General features: G+C 35.8%; 1 protein-coding gene across 1 annotated transcript in view; it reads left to right on the top strand.

Annotated features, from left to right (window-relative positions):
- The first annotated feature begins 1,418 nt into the window (after window positions 1-1,418).
- The window catches only part of LOC105746989 (zinc finger protein 705F-like), a 100,167-nt gene continuing 86,172 nt past the window's right edge, over window positions 1,419-15,413 (top strand). Inside the window, exon 1 of the mRNA XM_071215942.1 lies at window positions 1,419-1,511. The gene's annotated coding sequence lies outside the window, so the exon portion shown is untranslated. The remainder of the gene's footprint in view (window positions 1,512-15,413) is intronic.

Raw genomic sequence — 15,413 nt, 5'->3', positions numbered from 1 at the left:
TGTGTCTATCACTTGCTTATCTAGCATCTATCTAAACTGTCTACCTATATATTTATCATAAATCATCTTTCATTTATTCAGATATCTAAATCAGCTTTTCCATATCATATAATCTTTTTTGCTTATATTCTTATATTCTATAATTTTGCTAGATTTACATTGTTACAAAAATTAAAACTGCCTAAATGAGTTTCCTTTTTTTGTTTACATCTAGTTCTTTCCAATAGAATTTAATCTTCTTGACCACAGTTTAATGTCTTTATTTATTTATTTTTTTGCAATTCCACAAGTCTTTCATTATTTATTTGTTTATTTTTACATCATTTATGCTAAGAATTATAGGGAATAGGCTCCAGGAGCTCAGGTTCTTTTCCATTGGTTCTTACAAAGTGTGCTTCCCTGGGTGGAGCATTGCTGGTACTTCAGTTGGACCCAGTTACCTTTCTCTTTAGCTTCCTTCTTTTTCTGATCATTTTTTTTCACACATTTTAGGAAGCTATCTTGGTTCTTAAAGAGCTTGATATGCTCAATTCATACTTTAATTCTCTTGGCAAGAATTTTGCCCTTAACCAGTTGGTTTACCACTATACCAACAGTATGCTGTGTAACATTGTACACTCTTCCAGTTTTGTCATGGTAACATTTGTGGGGTGGGGGTGGGGGGCATTCCTTTTTGAACAGTGCCCTATACCCTTTATGTCTATGGTATCATCTTTCTTTTAGATTCACATATAGAATCTAAAAGAATTCTATAGCCACCAAGAATTCTGTGGCCAAAGGAACAACTCCCATGTTTTCTAAAAGGCCTAGAAAACATATAGTGGGTTTCTCTGCTCTTTCCCTTTGTATTTCTGGGTTTGGTGAAATACTGCAAGATGGGGTTTCTGGCCAAAAGGAAGTAATGTCTTTCATGAATCTGAAGTTCCAACACTCAGAGTTGTGCTGAGAACTCAATGAATACCTTTTGAATGGATAAGTAATTGACCTTGGTGAAATAAGTATTCTGTTCCAAGGGCTATGCTGTGATTCAGAAAACAGTAGTAAAAGCATTGCATATATCCTTTTCCACATAGAATTTAGATTATTCTGGTGGAATTTATGTTCATTGGATTGTTTTTGAACATAATATTCACTCATTATGAAAACATAGATTTCTTCCCTTTTTGAATATGTATGATTCTGCAGTCTCTCCTTATATTACTACTTGGGTAGCAACAACCACTGGTCCTCACTGAAATGTGTAAAAGGTCATGAGTTACTATTTCTGTTGAAATATTATCAATGATCTGAATTCAAGGTATTTTTGCATTGCTTACCTTCATTGCTTACCTTATTCTTTGGTAACCTGCCATGTATATCATGATCATGTTATGTTACTATCACAAATCAAAATCCGTTTAACTCTTACATACAAACAGGATATCAAGTCAGCAAAACATATGTGCTTTCCCAGCTGAAACAAGGAAAAGTATGGAGAAAAGGAATCAGATTTCTTCAAAATCAAAGTCCAGGTGAGCTTTAAAGAACTGTGCATCAGAAGAGGGGTCTCATGATACAGTGAATATATGTTTGACTATATTAACTCCTGGATTCCTAACATGAGTTTTGATTTCTTCATGTTTCTTTACATGGGCTATGATTTTAAAAATGTAGCTGAGGATATTGGGAAAATTTTAGTCACGTGTTTATTCTGTAACTTTTCAAGCTTTATTCAAGTGTCATTTGCTTTGGGAAAGGAATATTCAATTGTTATTGAAGTTAAATTATCACATAATGATCCTTGTCTTTGTCCTATTCTTGGAAGATTTTTCCCTCTTTTTAAAAATTAATCAATTTTAATGATAAATATTAATAAAGCATAGAATTTCTCCAAAGTATACAATCCATGGTATTTAGTGTAATCACATAGTTGTGCTTTCATCGCTTTCATCATTATTAAAGCAATTTCATTATTTCAGTAATTATAGTAATAAAACAGGGAAAGAAAATTCCTCACCTCTCAATTTCTGCTGTACATAGCTTCTGTTTCTGGATATTCTTGCATAATTATTTATTTCTTTATTAAGCAGTTAATAAAACTTAAATAAAAGATATATTCACATAACATATGATTTAGCAAAAGTATATAATGAGTGGCTCTTTTTTAGCTGTTAAAAAGTCCTTTATTGTAAAATTGTCAAATAAATAGAAAAATAGACTGAACGAAATTACAAATTTTAAAAGAAAATGCAAGACCAGATTAGATTTAATATAATCAATTACAAAAGGTAGCATAACAACAAACTCTTATAAATGTAAATAATAATTTCAATATAATAGAAAATTAATTTTAATATAATTCTAATTTTTATATTACAACTTTAGTGGACATAGTAATCTTTATGAATGAAATAAATTATTGGTTCAGTTTTTGGAATTCCATTTAGGCCATAATTCTTTCTAGATAATCAAATTCCTTTTTGGGAATCTTCAAATCTTATTGTAATGAATTGTAGAAGATAACAATTTGCCAACTCATAATTTTCTGAGGGTTCACATGCTTTCCATGAGTACCCTATGCCACCCCCTGTGTTCTTGAACATGGGTGGGCTGTGTGCATTTCTGGCAGAATGAAGGGAGATCAGTATTACTGCTTTGTATCTGGAATGTTGAGAAACACAAAATTTGTAAGTGCAGTTATTTTTGTCACAAGGAAATTTGAATTACAAATTTCAACCAGGAAAAAAAAATTTTTTTCTGGTTTTTCCTCAGCTTTTATATATTCCCCTATAATTTTTTTCATAAAACATGATTAAAAGCAACATCTGTTTGTGCAGAAAAGTCACATTTTAAATGAAAATTTATTGAAAAATGTTTAAATTTTACCAGCCTAGAGAAAGTGAGAAAATAAACCAATTAAGTATAATTTGTGTGTGTGGGTGGGTATGTTTCTTTGATTTGGATAATCAGGAATATTTCGTTTATAGAAGTTTTCCTTCCTATATTCCAGGAAATGTGTACTAAGCTTCAAACTTTTATATTTGTCAGATGAAAAATTTAAAGATTTCACTGAAAATGAAACCAATATCTCTTTGAAGTCTGAGATGGAAAATAGTGATATTCAAGAACTAAAAGCTGTGTAGAAAGTGTTCATTATGAAATACTGCTTCTTGTCATATATCTTTCAAGTACTTTAGAGGTGTGAAATAGAGAAAACCTTGCTAATTTATTTGACTATACAAATATACATGATAATTTTTTCATATATTCATAAAATTACTTTTACAAATGTAAAATTAGAGAATTTTGTTTATCCTTTGTATTGTATTCCATTGTACATCACTATAGTTTTTCAGTTTTATTTATTTTTTTTTTTATTTTTATTTTTTATTAATTTTTTTATTTTTTATTGACTTTGTAATAATATTACATTAAAAATATATATGTGAGGTCCCATTCAACCCCACCCCCCCACCCCCCCTCTCCGCCCCCCCAACAACACTCGTTCCCATCATCATGACACATCCATTGGATTTGGTAAGTACATCTTTGGGCACCTCTGCACCTCATATACACTGGTTCACATCATGGCCCATACTCTCCTCTATTCCATCATGTAGGCCCTGTGAGGATTTACAATGTCCGGTGATTAAGTTTTTCACTTTTATAGCACAAATTTCTGTTATGTGAATGTATTAGTCAGCCAAAGGATGCTGATGCAAAATACCAGAAATTGGTTGGTTTTTACAAAGGGGTAGGCGCTTATAGATATCAGGCCATAAAGCATAAGTTACTTCCCTCACCAAAGTCCATTTTCATGTGTTAGAGCAAGATGGCTGCTGATATCTTAGTGGGTTCCTTTCTTCCAGGTTCTTGCTTCTCTTAGGGTTCAAGGTTCCTTTCTTCCCAGGACTTGCTTCTCTTTCCTCTGTGTGCTTACTTCCCAGGGCTCCAACTTAAGGTTTCATCATCAAACTCCAACATCAAAGCTCCAATTTTAAGAATCCTTAACTCTGTCCTTTGCCATGCCCTTTATATGTGAGTCCCCACTCACCAAAGAGTGGAGGCTCAATGCCCAACTGGCACAAGAGGTTTATATAATTACTTAGTCAAGTAAACCTGTGAATCCAATATAATCTAATATGCCCAGAGGAAAAGATAAGTTTGCAAACATAATCCAAAATTTCTTTTCAGAATTCATCAATAATATCAAACTGCTAACACTCCAACCTCTGAATTCCAAAAAGACATTACAAAATTCAAAAAAGTCTTAAATCAGTTACAGTGCAAGTACTTGAGCATATCACAATCAATGTAAAGAAATACAGTTTGTCTTGTGAAACTTACAAAACAATTCATCTGCTTCCAATACACAAATGGACAAATGGAAAATATTTTCATTACAATAAGGAGAAATTGGAAGGAAAACATGAGGCACAGTTTCTCTACAGTTCAGTAGACCTATAGGGAATCCTCTGTTCAATTTTAAAGTCTGAGAAGTCATTCTTAAGAAGATGGTATCTTCTCCTTGGTGCCTTAAGGAAACCCATCCTTTTCATAGGCTTGCCCAATGGCCATTTTCTTGGTTCCACCCTCATCAGGCATCTGGATATTGACCAAATTCCAGAACTCTCCCTCCAAGTGTATTGGGGTGATTGCCACACCTTACCCCAATTTTTGGGTTAGAGTCTTAACCCCTCTTGTACAGTGATGTGAAGACAACATTCCCCCTAGCCTTTGGCATACAGGCTCAACCCTCTCAGAGCAACAAGTTGACCACCTGGCCTTCCCTAACATTTGGGGGACAGGTCTACCCATCTCAGACCTGTGTGGTGCCAAACTTAACTGCCCTAATCTTTGGGGAATGTGCTCCACCCTCTCTGTACCCTGGAGCAGCAAAACTCTCCCAGAACATCAGGCAGAAACATCCACCCTCTTCAATTGCCAGGGCAAACTCACCTTCTCTGTGCACGTAGGTAGGTTCTTCTCTTGGCCCAAGGTGATGTCTTAATTCCAGATCTCAGTTTCCATGGTTTTCCTCTTGAAGTAATTTCCACTTCAATTTCTCCTGTTCATATCCCTTTTATTCCAGGCTGACAGTAGTTTTGTTCATACAGCTCTCTCAAAAGCCTGTTGGTTTAGCATGCAGGAAGCAGGGGTCCAAGCCAACAGACAGACTTTCCACAAGTCTTGCATCTTCAATCCTTATTTACAAGTTCTAAGATTAGTTAAGTCCTACAATGGGGCACTTTTTTCTGGAAGCTTGATTTCCAGAGGCTTGGAATTTCCAGAATTAGTTTTGTTTTCTTTTTGCATGACAGTTCAGTTGTATGTCTCTCTCATCTAGCATTTTGCTATAAGTTGCAAGCAGCAGCCAAGCCACATTCTCTGGATTTACTTTGGAAATTTCTTCAGGTAAATGACCAGGCTCACCATTTTCAAATTCTTTCTTCCATAAAACACCATTAGTTAATCTTGCTAAGTTCTCTGCAACTTTAAAACACAGATTGCCTTTCTTCCAGTTTCCAATAATAGTTTCATCATTTCCTTCTAAGGCATCAAAAAAAGTCTCTTTAGTGTCCATATTTTTATCAATAGTCTCTTCAGAGTGTTCTAAGCCTTTTCCATCAAGCACCTCACAATTCCTCCAAAAAATAGCTTTCAACCATTTATAAAACTGTTACAGTATTTTGGTAAGTGCACAAGCACTTCCCCACTCCGTAGTACCAAATTCTTTATTAGTCAGCTGAAGGGGTACTGATGCAAAATACCAGAAATCTGCGGGTATTTATTTGGGGTAGGAGCCTACAGATACCAGACCATAACGGTTAAGTTAATCCCCTCACGAAAGTCTATTTTCATGTGTTGGAACAAGATGTCTGCTGATGTCTGCAAGGGTTCAGGTTTCCTGGGTTCCTCCCTTCCAGGGTCTTGATTCTCTCTGGTTCAAGGTTCCTTTCTTCCCAGGGCTTGCTTCTTTCTCAGTGTTCCTCTCTTTCTGTGGCTGGATTCTCTTTCTTCTGTGAGCTTATTTCCCAGGGCTCCAGCTTAAGGCTTCAGCATCAAACTCCAACATCAAAAACCCTTAACTCTCTCCTTTACCATTCATTTTATCTGTGAGTCCCCAAATACCAAAGGGTGGGGACTCAATGCCCTACTGGCACAAGAGATTTACATAATTACTTAATCAAGTAAACCTGTGACTCCAGTATAATCTAATATACCCAGAGGAAAAGATCAGTTCACAAACATAATCCAATATTTCATTTTGGAATTCCTCAATAATATCAAACTACTACAAAGAACATCGAGAACTTAGCAATGGGTGTTGCTGACCTTGCAGACTGAAGGTCATAGGTTGAACTACATCAAAGTTGGAACATGTTTCATCAAATAATAGGATGTGTAGTTTTTTTTTACATATAAAACAAACTTTTTGAATTTAATTACACAAATGTAAAAATCAAGTGTATTTCTCTAGGTCTGCTTGATAGAAATTTCTATAAATGATATTTTATATTGCAAAGTATATCCCTGTACATTAAAACATAGAACTTCATAGGTTTTGTTATTTGAAGTAGAATAAACATGTACAGAATGTTTATGTCTCAAAAAAAGGGTTAAAGAACAATGAATTTTCCAAAAATATATCTCTCCTTCAGTCCTCCTTAATTAAAAACAAGTGTTTATTTTGTATGAAAAAAAAATTACAAAATACTGCTCACAGGGATAATTTGCCAGTTGCAATGAGTAATTATTGTTCATATGATATAATGTTGTTATTTTACATTTATCTTGTCTACTCCAACTTTTTTTTTTGTTACTATTTTCATGGAATACCATTTTACAACCTTTCACTTTTAACCTGGCTGTGTCCTTATGTCTGAGGTGGGTCTCTTGTAGACAGCATATAGATGGCTTACATATTTTTTAATCCATTCTATAAGTCTATGTTTTTTGATTGGTGAGTTCAGTCCTTTAACTTTCAGTATTATTACTGCAAAGGCATTACTTCCTTTATCTATTTTGTATTTCAGCTTTTTTGTTTTCATATCATTCTATGGTCTGTCTTCTTATCTTTTAGTTTACCCTTCCTGATAATCTTCATTTCTAAACTTTTTTCCAAATCTCTTACCCTTGCTTTTTCCTTTCAAGCTGCAGCACCCCCTTTAGTATCTCTTATAAATATGGTCTCTTGGTAACATATTTATCAGTTTTTGTTTGTAAAGAATTTGAACTAACCCTTATTTCTGAAGGAAAACTTTGCTGAATACAAAATTCTTGGCTGGCAGTTTTTCTCTTCAGTACTTTAAATACACCATACCACTTTCTTCTCTATGTTTTCTGATGAGAGGTTGGCACATAATCATGAGTTTCCCTTGTATGTGCTGCTTTGCTTTTTTCCTATATGGTAGGCTTATGCTCTTTCAGTTGAGCCACATCCGCTTCCCTCATCTTTGATATTTGATTCAACTTATTCTTAGTCTTTAAAATTGCCCAGCTCACTCTTTTGCACAATGAGTAGTGCATTGGGCTTCTAAAATTACCCAGTTTATATATTCATTATCAGGCTAGCAACACACTAGTGAAGAGCAACTTTTCTCCCAGGGGTTAGATACAGAGATTGTGAACAGTATTTGTACATACAATTTCTAGTAGAGCCAGCAGTTGGCACAAGTGAGCACACCTATCCACAGAGGTGTTTCAGTCTCTGCTTTCCTGTATTCCTCTGCTGAGTCTTCAGATTAGAGATTCAAAGTGGCCTCTGCTGGCAGAAATCACTTAAGAAAATCACCCCAACCTCCCCTCCCCTTTCCCTTGAAACAGCTGCCAGGAAGGAAGATGTCTGTTCCCCCCTTAGTTGCCTGCAATGAGCCAGGGGTTTTACCCCAGCATAATATATTGGGGCAGGGGAGGGGAGGGGAACCCCTCCCACCCACAACAGGGCATGGTAACTCATGTTTGTTATTTCTGCTGCTTCTCTCCATCCCTTATTTACCCTTCTGAATGTTGTATAGCACTGTCCTGGTCTGCTGACGCACAAAGCAGGACCCTCAGACAGCTTTTGGCTCTTTCTTTGTTGTTGCTGTGAGAGAGCTGATCCCTGCCTGCCTACTTTGACACCATTTTGACAGAACACTTCACTTTATTTTTAATCCCAATCTTTCTCTAGAAAATTCAAGCTCTTTGTCCATTTAGAACCAGTGTATCTGATTCCCTGTTATATCTCTATGACTTTTAATATCTCCTGTTACAAAGAATGAACTGTAAGTATTTATTGGATTAATTAATAAAGTAGCATCCTTCGCAGTGGACTTACCTCTTTATTTTCCAACATCAAAGAGGATTTCAACTTCTTAATTACCTTGTAAATCCAATCAAGGTTAACAGAATGTATCCCATTGAATGAAAACCTGATTAAATTAGAGGTGGCTTCTGGAATGGATCACTCATTGGATTTATTAAATGTTTTCTTTATACAAAGCAAATACAAATAGAGGTTGCATTTTGCCATAGATAAATAAGCTGAATTCCGCAGAGCTTTGGGAGAAGAACAAAGTGTGACTTCTCTGTGGAACTTGCCTCAGAATTAACTAGATCTCCAGGTCTCCTCTTACTTTTTGTTTTCTTGGGAGTTCTCCAAACTATGAGATGTGACCTGGCCTTTATAAATACTTTATAAATACAGTATTTATAAATACTGTCGATTTTCGTATATTGATTCTATCAAAGAACTTTCTTAAAATATTTAAATTTTATTGGTATGTGATTTTTACTTCTCCAATTATTCATTTCTCTTTCCACTCAAGGCTGATCTTTTTCAATGAGCTGCAATTAGTGGGTTTATCTTCACCTCCTGCTCACACATCAGTACACTCTGATATGACTTTCCCCTTACAAGATTCCTCAACAAATTCCCTGATTTCTTCTTTCTACCATCCATTTCTGTGCTAGTCTCCTAGGTCACAACACTCTCTTGGATATTTTCTGACCCCACATTACATATTTTCAAGCTAGTTCTGAAGTATTAAATGTTGAAACTCATCAAAAACCAGTCCCAGTCCTTCCTTTTTTTCTATCTTTCTACCTTGGCAATATATTCCATTCCTTTGACTCATTTATTATCTATGGTTATAGAACTTACATGTTCCTGAGCAAATATCACTTCTGAGTCCCAGACCTGAAAATATATTCTGCCCTGAGATTCTCATTGTTTTATCAACAGTAACTTGGATGGACTCATCAACTTTTGAAAATCTTGCTCTTTTATAATAATCCAAACCACAATGAATGAAATTACCTGTCACCCACTTGCTCAATAAAGAAACTTTGGTGATATTCTTCATTCAAAATATTGGTATTTCTGTAAGAGATTTTCTATCCCCAAAAATAAAATAAATCAAATCATGTAACAAATAACCTTGTATTTTTTACTTTAAATTATTTTTTTAAAATTGTCTCTTAAACCCAATAGAGCCAGACTGTTTGTTTTATTTGCCAGTATGACTATGCTTTTGGACAGGCTTAGCTCATAGTTGTGTTCCAGCATATACACATTTATTATAAAAAGGAATCACTTTCTTGAAAAATATTGCCTGGAAATGACAGTGATCCAGAAGGATCTGTGGGCTCAATATTTGTAACAGCATAATGACACACTGAACAAAGCTAGGAAAGAATAGTGGCCTTCTGGGTGAGTGGAAGACAGAAGATCTAACCAATATCAAACTAGTCTCCCTGGTGAGGGTTTTTTTTAATAACTTTTATACAGGTTTGAAACAAGGAATCATTAAGTTGAGCTCTTTGTGATTGGGCTGGGGAGTTTCTTTAGTGTTCTCTTGTTAACATCAAGATATATAATATTCCTGGGGTCTCTAATTCTCATGGTGATAAAGAAAATAGATCAAGTGAAGCATTACATGTTTATGTCATACATTTTTCTTTGCAAAAAGTAACAGGTATGGTTAAGATCAAGCTAGGTAGGTCAATGTGCTCATCTACAGAAACTTTATGTGTATACTATGGTGGTTGGTAGGTTACACATACATTACATTTTAATCATGCAACAGAAACTAGGCTGAAAACACATAGGGCTATTTAATAAAACCATGAAGATGGAACAATTGATTACCTAAAATGCATGATACAAAAGTTATGAAATGTAATTATTTCAGTAGACTGAATTTAAAAATGAAAAATATGTATGTGTATATAAATACCTATACCTAAAATGGAAATACATTGCCTGATTTCTCTGCAGAAATAATTTCTATTTTTCAATATAAATCTGAATAATTTTGTAATCAACTCGTATGATTGCTACTAACTGGAGAGGTAATAAGTACTAGGCAAAGTGAGATCATAGAGGATGACTTCTACCTTGCAAACCTTTTCAAAAGACCTCGGTGTCAAGCCTTCTCTAGGAAGATTGAAATGAAAAATAAAACAGTGTGACAGAGAAGCAGGTTACTACCCTCAATTTCTTTCATTAATTGGCTTACCTTAAAAAGAAATAAGTGAAAATGACTGAGACATATTATCTATAAATGCTTTAGATTTTGTTCTTTTGTTCTTGTTTTGCTTTATTCTATTTGCTCCCTTAATGTCGTGGTTTTCTGTTACTGACAGTTTTTAATTTGTGCACTAAAATCCATGGTCCATTCAGTATTAAGTTTACCAGGTTGCTACCATTGCTTGTTCTTTTATATGTATTGAGTATTAAAAAGCAAAAGAAAATAAGCATATTGGTCTGCTAATGCTTGCTAGAAGTTGCAATATTTTTTTGGTTTATTTGAAGGATGGGACATTGCCTTCTTTTTCATAAAGATCCATATTTATGGGAACCGCTCATCTAAGGGATGGATTATAGAACCATATGTTACAAACTGGATATTCTAATAGAAATCATTGCGTACTGCTTAATTATATTCAATAGGCCTGGTTCATTAAAATATAGGATATAACTCTGATTACAGTAATGCTGTGATCAGCTCAGCTATAGGTTGGCTCGAAGGGAAGGCGATGCAGAACTTAAATAAAAGAGAGAGAGAGACACAAGAGAGTAGATAAAGATGGGACCAGGGGACTCACAGCTTCTGGAACTGAGAGCCTCGACCCTAGTTTCCACCTCGTATTTATTGGAAACTACTAAGCAGCTGTTTGCTATTAGAACTGCAGCATCATCTACAATAATAGGGAACAACTGCAACATCTACAGAACAGGTGTAACATTTACTATAAGGAACAGGTAGGCCAGTTTCCCACATTTCCCCCTTTTTGTTTTTGCAAAGTCTATGCAAATGACTTTTCACCGATTAACAAAGCTTCCTGCATATTTTCATTTTTGGGTTTGAACCATACTCATTAAATTTTTTTCTCAATACATTCAGTCCCAGGATTGTTCAAACTTAAATCAAGTGATTTATATATTCAACAAGGTACATAAATATATATCACTTAAGTACACAATGTTATATTAAAGTTCTGATTAGTATTCAAGCATTTTATGCATAATCCATAACTGCAACAACAAACAATTAGACTTCCAACTAGCAGACATTTAATGAATAGACTTTCATTTCTCATGGGCTTAAAATTCCCAGCCGACAAGGCTATATAGGCCAGTACTCGATATTACTGCTGGCTACATCCAACTCACAGGCTAAGTCATTACAAACTCCATTAATATGAGAAAACATTGTATTTATCAATTATAGCAGAGAGTATAGTTTTGTCTTACCCAACCAAACAACATTTAATAATTTGATAGAGTAGCAGGTGCCTTACAGTTTGTCCCAATTGTTTGTCTATTCCAGGCCTTTAATATATAATTGTCTCTGATGTTTCTTTGTTGGGTCGCTGCCACAGGTTTCTTCTATGCAGCCAGATTCATTGCGATTAGACCAGGGCAGAAAGCCTTGAGGAAGAACTGCAAAAGTCCATTGCTGACCTTTTCACACAGTTATTGTACTTTTTGTATTCATTCAGGTTCATCTTACTTTGACAAAACACATCTCACTGAATGCTACCACAATACTTTCACAATTGCTATATATATACTAGTTCTGTCCCACGTATATCCATTTCTAATTTTATAAAACTAACCATTTTATTTTAGGACACAGTACACTTTATTAAATTTTACTTAACATTCCCACAAACTTTTTACCATTTTCAATATTTGCATAACTTTTATATCTTCCATTTTATCCTTACTAGTTCTGCCATTTCTGATTTTATAAAACCATTTTAAGACAAAGTACACCTTATTACATGTCAGTTAGCATTCCCACAAACTTTTTACCCTTTTCAATATTGGCTTAACTTTTCTTTCTTTTTTCCTTCCTTTCTTTCTCTTTCTTCTCTTTCTTTCTGGGCACTCTCCCTGTTGTGGGCTCCCACCCTGCTCTGGGCACTCGCCCTTCTCTGTGTAGCCACCGTTTTTTTCTTTCTCTTTTTTCACACACACTGAAACAATTATAACACACACACTGACACTGAACAGAAATACAAAAGCAGTTCCAAATCTATTAATCTAGAATTTCTTCATTGCTTCCTTTTATAATTCAACAGTTCTTTTCCAGTTTTCCTCTTCTCAATTTCCTTCTTAATCTCTTTCTGTCCCCAAGTCATACTTGATTTATGATGTTGTGCTTGAGCAAGTTTTAGATACTTTGATGTAAAGCAATTTTGGTCTTTGGAATGAGACCCAGTCCTGCAGTTTCCAGCTTCCATTTCTCCATCTGCATTACTAGAGGTTCTGGTTTCCACAGGAAAATTTTGTCATCTCTTGGTGTTCTTGGTATAACTTTATCTGATGAGCTGGTACTCACCCGAGATGTTCTCCATCTCCTGGGGAAATATAAGCAAACCCTCGAGGATTTTGAAGGCGTTCCAAACCACTCAGGGCTCTGCATCATTACACCAACTTTAGATTCACTCGAGGTGATTCTTCTTCCTTTCAGGTCCCTGGTCCTGCCCCAGTTGCTGTGATCCTTCTTCCCTTCACGCCCCACGCTGGATGCCAGTTGCTGTGATCAGCTCAGTGATAGGTTGACTCAAAGGGAAGGCAATGCAGAACGTAAAGAAAAAGACAGAGAGAGAGACACAAGAGAGGAGATAAAGATGGGACCAGGGGACTTAACAGCTTCTGGAACTGAGAGCTTTGATCCTAGTTTCCTCGTATTTATTGGAAACTACTAAGCAGCTATTTGCTATTAGAACTGCAGCATCATCTACAATAATAGGGAACAACTGCAACATCTACAGAACAGGTGTAACATTTACAATAAGGAACAGGTAAGCCAGTTTCCCACAACACAGCAGTGCATCTAAATGTTCATAAAGGAAAAAATATTTTCTGTTAGCAGATAATTTAATAATGTCAGAAAATATTTAACATTATTAAAATAGTAAGCTTTGTTAAAATTCAAACTGAATGTACTGTTAAAGCATATACAAGCATACATTGATAATATTTCTAGTTTAAAAAATTCTTTACTTCAGAGCTTTGGTTATTTCCCATTTTGCAAGATATTGGATTAGAAGATTAATTCCAGTGTATACTCACGGAGGTTATTGAAACCTCAGGGAAACAAATTTCTCTCATGAATTGCTTTTTAAGAACACTCTAGTTGGGGGCCCCCACTCCTAGTCATTGGCCACTGGACTGTATGAGTGGACTTCAACCCTGAATGTAGAGAATTCCACCAGACTGCAAACACCTGGAGTCACAAGAGAAAGTAGGTAGGGTCACTGATATCAGGGGAAGGGCAGGAGACAGGAGTGTCAAGTTTGCTTTCTCCTGAGCCACAAGGAGCAGAAGATGTCCGTGAAATAACCATAAGCAAAGGCAAGGGTGAGGCTAGACCTAAAGTCAGCATAAGCAAAGGCAAACTCAGTTTATAATTACTATCATAATAGTTGAAGTCTAAGGGCTAGGTAAAACTTGTCACAAAATAACCATAATCCAAGGTAAGCTTAGTTAATAATTACCATTATAGCAAACACAAGTTAGGCCTGAAGTAACCATAAACAGAAGTAAATTAGTCAAAGATTTTCCTTACAATAGTTGAAATTTTAGGCTAAATCCATCCAGTTACAACAATTTTTAAATTATCCTTCTGCTGTTTTATAATGTAAAGGCATCTATATAATGATCTTAACTCTTGGTTGCAGTTTTTAGTAAGTTTCTCCTTTAAATCTGTTAGAGAAAAGGCACTCACTGGGACATGGAGACCGACAGTTGCAGGCAGGCAGGTTTATTGAGAAGCTCTCCCAGTGGAAGGAGTCTGAAGATTAGACTTCAGCCCATTCTTGGAAAGGATGATTAGAAATTTATACAGTATTCTAAAAGATGGGAAATTGTTTGAGGGGAGGGGTTTAGGGACTGAGTATAGCCTGGGGCCAATGCGGGGTTGCAAAAGCAAATTCTTTCTCTTAAACGGTTACTAGGGTAGTGGGCTAGGAAGTGATGTATTCTTGGACTGTAAGAGGGGTTGAAGGAGTTTTGGTTAGGAGGGAGTTGAGATTCTTATCTCTCCCTGTTCAGTCATCCTGTGGTTTCTTTGTTCTTGTGAGGAGATGGATGGTTGCATTTGCACACACCTAGGTTGTGGTTTTCTCTATCAGTCATGTGGCCCCTGGATGGGGTTTTGTCTTTGTGTCACAGGCTGTTAATCATAAACTGTGAACTTTATAATAGGAAACTTCTAATAAAAGCAGTTTGGGGAATTGGATTTGGCTTAACAGATAGAGCATCTGCCTACCACATGGAAGGTCCCGTGTTCAAACCCAGGGCCTCCTGAACTGGTGTGATGAGCTGGCCCACGTGCAGTGCTGATGCATGCAAGGACTGCCATGCCATGCAGGGGTGTCTCCCACATAGGGGAGCCCCACACACAAGGAGTGAACCCTATAAGGAGAACCGCCCAGCACAAAAAATGTACAGCCTGTCCAGGACTGGCACTGCTCACACAAAGAGCTGATGGAGCAAGGTGATGCAACAGAAATACACAGACGCCTGGTGCCACTGACAAGAATACAAGCAGACACAAACTGGGGTGGGAGGGAAAGAGAGAGAAATATATATAAAAAATAAATCTTTAAAAAATAGTAAAATTTAAGAAAAGCAATTTGTGTACTTCTGTTTATTAACTAAGCAACTAAAAGACTTTTAATAATAACTTTGCTAAGTTTTCTGCTTTTCTCAAAATTGCACTAATTCTACTTGGGACTTACACATCATTTTCAATTGCAAGACAGTATTGGTGTTCTAATACTCATTTTTCCACTGTTATCCGATTTGTAACAGGCTAACCCCAAATCTGATTTATGAGTTCCTAGCTTGAGCATACTAACAAAGTCAAAGCAAGCACAGATTAGAACAGAAAAGAGAATTTTACACTTACTTTCCTTAGGGAAAGACTTGACTT

This window comes from Dasypus novemcinctus, chromosome 6 (genome assembly GCF_030445035.2).
Source record: "Dasypus novemcinctus isolate mDasNov1 chromosome 6, mDasNov1.1.hap2, whole genome shotgun sequence".
In the NCBI taxonomy this organism is placed as follows: Eukaryota; Metazoa; Chordata; class Mammalia; order Cingulata; family Dasypodidae; genus Dasypus; species Dasypus novemcinctus.
The sequence above is the reverse complement of the archived record's forward strand: the minus strand, read 5'-3'. Positions and strand labels throughout refer to the sequence as shown.